A 5,979-nucleotide genomic window follows, 5' to 3' on the forward strand; every position below is an offset into this window, starting at 1 on the left:
CTTTTTTCACAAAAGTTCTCGCTTCAAGGTCAATGTCACACTTAGAAATCAAACATTTGTAAAAACATTTTGTTTAAGGAGTAAATGATGATGGAGTTCAAATAGCCTAGCCAAATTTCCAATATAAATAGAAATTGTGCTGCACGTCCAGGTCCCTCTTTCTATGGCAAAGGTCTCAGAGGCCAATTCATGAATTGTCAAATTGTGGTGCATTTTTGTGTCATGTTGGCACGGCATCATGGGCAGTAGTATGTCTCACATTGGCATGCAACTTCCTCAATGAGGTACATGCAAAGGTGTTTTTGATTGCAAAGAAAAAGACCTCAAAGATTTCACTTTTATTTCTGAAGCTAATTGTTTCATTTTTTTAAACTATAGAAGGAACACATAAACAAAGCAAGGGATGTTCGAAAATTATTGCCACAGTCATGACCTTTTTCTGGAAAACCAATAAAGATATTATAAAGATTTGTTTTGCACATTAATGAATGTTCTTTCTGTTGAAGACTACGTATTTTTTTCTTTCTTAAATCTTGCAGATAACGTTTCGATTTTTTGCCCAGTATATAAACCATACCCACTACTGATATAAATTGCTGATATGCATCGTGTATTGATTTTCGCAATATTATATGTTGTAAAGCACGAAGATAAATGACTAGCAAATGCAATAAAACTTTATATAACATCTCATTCTCTAATAGTTTTCCATAAAAAAGTCAAGTTACAACACTTTTCGAACTACCCTCGTTTAATTGGACCTTACAACGACCCATACAACTACACCTCCCTTCTTTCCAAAATAAGGACATATACCATTGGCTCTCCTCTTTACTAAGATTTTGCTGATATTTACTTCATATCACAATCAACATAAAATCCAAAAAGTTGTTCAATTATTATTAAACTACATACGATGATCAAACAATGACAAACAACAACGATAACAAATTAAATGTCGGTGCATAGCATAAGCTTATGTTACTACATGTAAAATAAATGTTGTTTTAAATAAGTTGTATGCAGTGTGTACGTTTGAAGAAAAAACTACACACCCAAAGCTTAATTACATGAATATAGGGTTAACGCACGTTTTTCCGTGTTATAACGTCTGCAGAGTCCCGAGGAACGGTTGGTGCCCGAGCCCGGTAGGGCGAGGGCTCCAACAGTTCCGAGGGACTCTGCAGACGTTATAACACGGAAAAACGTGCGTTGACGCCATTATAGCATAAATTTTTTAACCAGATTCATATTTTTTATTCAAAACAAATTCATAAATACCGGGGAAAACGGTTGCGCTTCGACGGTATTTATCCAATTCGCACGTCGCTTTGACAACAAGTTTTACATATGCGTTTAATTTTTCGGGGCCAACAACTTGAGAAATAGAAAAGGTCGGCGCCGAAAGAAATGTCGAATTTTAATAGTTTTATGAAAAAAGCTCAGCCTCATGGCATACTTTAACAATTATGATGGAATTAAAGCAGTGTTTTGTATTGAAATTGACAAAAAGTTGATAGGCGTAAGGACAATGTAGCCTTTTTATGGGTCGCTTTTCTTAGGCCTCGTGCATCGTCACACGTTGTGTACCGCACCAAAAAGTCAAAACGGATGCAGCTGATAATTTATAAATGGATAACGGTATACAGTTCGTGGAAACAAAATAGGCTTATACCGGTAGATTCCTTTGAGACACTGAAATTAATGATGTTTCATTTGTATTTTCTGACTGAAACCTGAAGAAAAAATAATAGACTGTTAAACTGTTCATGTTGGTGAAAACCATTTATGTGAAGGAAACAATGATGGACACACTGAGATAATGAAAGAGTGAAAAAACAAATGAAGACATTGAAGTTTCAGTTCTGGAAGTAGATTCATACTACATGTATAATTTTATTTCATTAATCATTACAACATGTAAATTTTTACAAATTAATTAACAATTCAAGGCACAATAAATAATTTATTTATCAAACATGTACTGTAATGTATTTTTATTTTATTTTGCTGAGTCTTATTTACATTCCAATATGGGCAATAAGAATATGTCCAATTTATCATTTCCTCATTCCTTGACTATTCACATACAGTTTATGTTATGACAATACTTTATTCATTTATAAGGTCTGAAGTGAACTTATAAACATATGAAAAATATAAATATGAAAGTGGCAGAGTCAAAACTCATATTTATTTTATGGGACTTCTTTCGCCGTTTTGTTTGAAAAATCTGATAAATACAAAACAACTTTTTCTTGAGCTTACGCATAATTAACTGCGCGCTGTACAATTGCAGTTGGAAGCCAAGCATTTTCTTTGATAATGAAATTAAATAAAAGGTTTTTTTTTGTTTTTCGTGAAATATGGTATATATTTTCACGAAACATGATAAAATTCCACATATTTTCACGAGCCGTACACGTTCAATAAATTAGTATAAAAGTACACTTATTTAAATTTAATATCCTCTATATATTAAACATGTAGTAATAAAGTTAATTTCAACAAGTGCTTGTCTTTTAAAGCCGTACCGGGCTAGGCTACTAACTATTCCTAAAAACTCTGCAGACATTGTAACTTAAAAACAAGAAGCAAGAGTTTTTAAAGTTAAACAAAAAAAATGCAGACTTTTTAATTAAAAATTTAAAAAATTAATTGATATCTGCTGCAACAAACAAATGTGTATCATGTCTTACATATAAATTGTCATTTTTTTAACAATTTATCAATTTCTTGCATCTTTCTGTGAGTCGTAATGAAAATGAAAATGACAAGCTCCTCCTGAAACATTGAATGTAAAAATGTTGGGGACCAGCAAAAGGCATCATTATGTTTTGCATATTTTCATTGACATTAATCGAACTTTGCGCAACAGTGGATTGTTTTCTTTCAGATGTGTTCGAATCCTGACCCGAGACACTAGAAACTACTGGTAGTGGTACATCAGTTTTCACTTTCTGGAACAGCTACAGAATTGGTTTTGATAACTTGGTCACTGACATTTGATCTGGAAAGTGCCCCGGACAAAACATTAGCACACTGCTTTTTTTGGTCAGAGGTTTGACCATCAATATAATGCTTTAGACTTTCTTCATTTTTGTGCTTTGTTAATTTGCATATTTGCTTGGTATCTACACCACTCTGGTACAGAACTGTTATGGCTGTTGCACGAACAGAATGGTTTGTATAAATTTGTGAAAGACCAGCACTTGTTGAAATTGACTTCATTACTTCAGCAAGTTTGTTTTTACCTATAACTTGTTCAGTGAACCAGTATGGACTTTCTATAAATTTAGGACTTAGTATTGGCCGTTGAAATAAGGCCTCATTTCTAGGATTTAATTTGGAAATATAAAAGTTGTACACCCTTAACAATACTGAGATGACAATTATTGACCTCTAACCCATATGCCCTTACATCACTATAGTCCCATGCTTTGGAACTACTTCCCCCTTGCCAATTTTTGGTTTTCTCGGTAGTTGCCATAACTAGATACTCATAACCAAGGTCATCGGTTTTAACTTGGAAGGTATTCCTGGTCATATCCCTAAAACCCTTTCCTCCCACGTCTGGCAAACAAGTAGCATAATAAAAACCAAAAAACAGTGGAACAAAATTTCAGGGGATTCTTGGTATTTAGCAAGATAGCTTGAAAGTTTAAAAAGGTCACCTTCTGCAATAGCCGGATAGTGGGCGGGCTTTTCATTTCTGGCATTTATATAAGTTTTGCACATATTATCTATCATTTTATTTGCTAAAATAAATTCTTTATCAACTAAAATATTGAAGTTTCTGTTGAATGGTGGGGAAGTCAGAGCTCGGTGGATTCCTGCTCTTATTCCACGTAGGCTGCCTGGAGCAAACTTTTTACCGTCCTTTGTTTTAATTTCAGCGTAAAATTTTCTTAGTGTTTTACCAAGATCTTCAGGTGTAATATTGTGAAAATCTAAAATCATGTTTCTCTTCCTGATGTAATCTGAAAAAAATATGCTTTTGTTATATATTTATAAATGAAATATTTGCACAGTAAAATTTTATATTACACTGCAGTGAAACATATTTTCCATTTTTTCAATGGTTTCTTGAAGGACTTTCTTCTAAATTCAGCCAATAAACAAAATTAAAAAGGAAGTCTTTCAAATTGTAATGTCAAAAAGGGATAAATGAATATGATAAACAGAAAATTAAATTTTTTCTATAAATACAGGATTTATTTTCATCATGTGCTATGAAAATTATCATATATCACTCATGGCTGTAAATATTCATTTCACACCACATATGAAAATAAATCCTGTTTTATAGAAAATACTTGAACATCCTCTATTTGTCACATATTAAATATTAATAATGTTTATTTTATATTTATATTTAAAAAAAAAGATACTGAAAAATATTAATGTAATAAAATATGCATTTTCATTTTCCGTATTGTCACTGTATGGATTTATTTTTCACTGTATTGAAATGTATTTTCCGTATTGTCACTGTTCAAAGTTATTTTTCAATGTACCGGTACTTCTTAATATAGCCTGTACATAAAATTTCAAATGGAAATCTTTCAAATTATAATGTCAGGAAAAAAAAAAAAAGCTATAATGTACAGTAAATTCAAGAGTTTGCTTTAAATATGAAACTATTTTGGTATGAAAATGCTCATATTTCATTTAAAAATGTTTATTTTTAAAAAATACAGCTGTATATAATATGTCTTATATACTCAATATTAAAAGTTTTCAATTGTGGACTAACATTCTTAAACTTTTCTGTTACTTTAATTGAGAATTTCTATAGTATAATTTTTGTCAAGGTATTCTTTTTTCAGTTTAATTTTAATACCTGTCAATTTCTTGAATGCCCATCTTTCAGATTGCTCTGTGTTAGCACACTTTGCCTCTATATCTAGCCTGTCAAGCTCTTCATCATCCAAATCAGAGGAGTTGTCTTTTTTACTATTTACATTGTCATCTTTACTATTTACATTGTCATCAGACCAATTATCTGTGAAAGTTTATAAGATGCATATATATTGAAATTTATAACAGACTTAATGTAGGAATAGCTATTTAGTGACATGGTTTGTGATTTCACTGTTATTTAAGAGACAAGTGTTGAATCCCGGCTTGGACTCTTATATTATATTAGTTCTTGCTAACCTTAGAAACTGGAATAAATAGGGTTAAACAAAAATTTGTGCTTTATTATTACGGTTGCCAAGCATGTCAAATTAAGAAAGAAACAAAGTCACAGGCTTGTAAATACTTAAAAGATACAGTACATATATTATACCAATTACTTTATTGTTAGCTGTTATTTACTGTGTTTGTTTGTATTGTTTTTTTTCTTTAAGTTTATTGTTGTTACTATTATATACAAATCAAGTTTTAGTTTCTTTAAGTCTTTATTCGATCTTTAATCTCTTTATTATTTTTGTGATTCACATGTCATTTAACATGACTCTTGATTGGAAATAAAAGTTATTTTATTCTATTCAATTGTTTTAGTTTAATTTACTATTACATACAAAAGCATCATTTAAGATTTCTTGCAGCACATTTGGTTCTATTTCTCTAAAAACAGCTCAGTTGCAGTAGGGTCGATGTGACTGCAAAAATAAGATTATATAAAAAGTATGTGTACAAATCAAAACAAGTATCGGTGTAATAGATTTCATGTATAATTACTCAATGAAGTAAACATTACGAAAGAAAACGAGGCATACGGAAAGTACCGAAAATGCACGTTGCGTTGTTTACTTATTTTGCTGTCCAGATTGCAATATTTCAACGTTTCACATGAATAGAATCAACAAATAATTTATACGAATGCATATATTAAATACATGAAAAAATGTTAACCTAACGGAAAAGAAATTATTGATAAAATACTTAAATATCTACCTGGTTGGATCAGTCGCTCCGGCGTCTGTGGGCGGAACAGTTGATGACGAAATGCCCTCAAAACCTCTCCAGTAT

At 31.3% G+C, this 5,979-nt stretch overlaps 1 long non-coding RNA gene across 1 annotated transcript; it reads right to left on the reverse strand.

The window, feature by feature from the left end:
* Positions 1-3,845: 3,845 nt before the first annotated feature.
* Positions 3,846-5,370, reverse strand: LOC132748958 (uncharacterized). The gene is made up of 2 exons (XR_009628342.1): positions 4,844-5,370; positions 3,846-3,980 (listed from the first exon to the last, which is right to left on the reverse strand). It is a non-coding gene; the product is annotated as an uncharacterized LOC132748958 (long non-coding RNA).
* Positions 5,371-5,979: the final 609 nt, after the last annotated feature.

Source organism: Ruditapes philippinarum, unplaced genomic scaffold (genome assembly GCF_026571515.1).
Source record: "Ruditapes philippinarum isolate M1 unplaced genomic scaffold, ASM2657151v2 ctg10047_1_1_1_1, whole genome shotgun sequence".
Taxonomy (NCBI): Eukaryota; Metazoa; Mollusca; class Bivalvia; order Venerida; family Veneridae; genus Ruditapes; species Ruditapes philippinarum.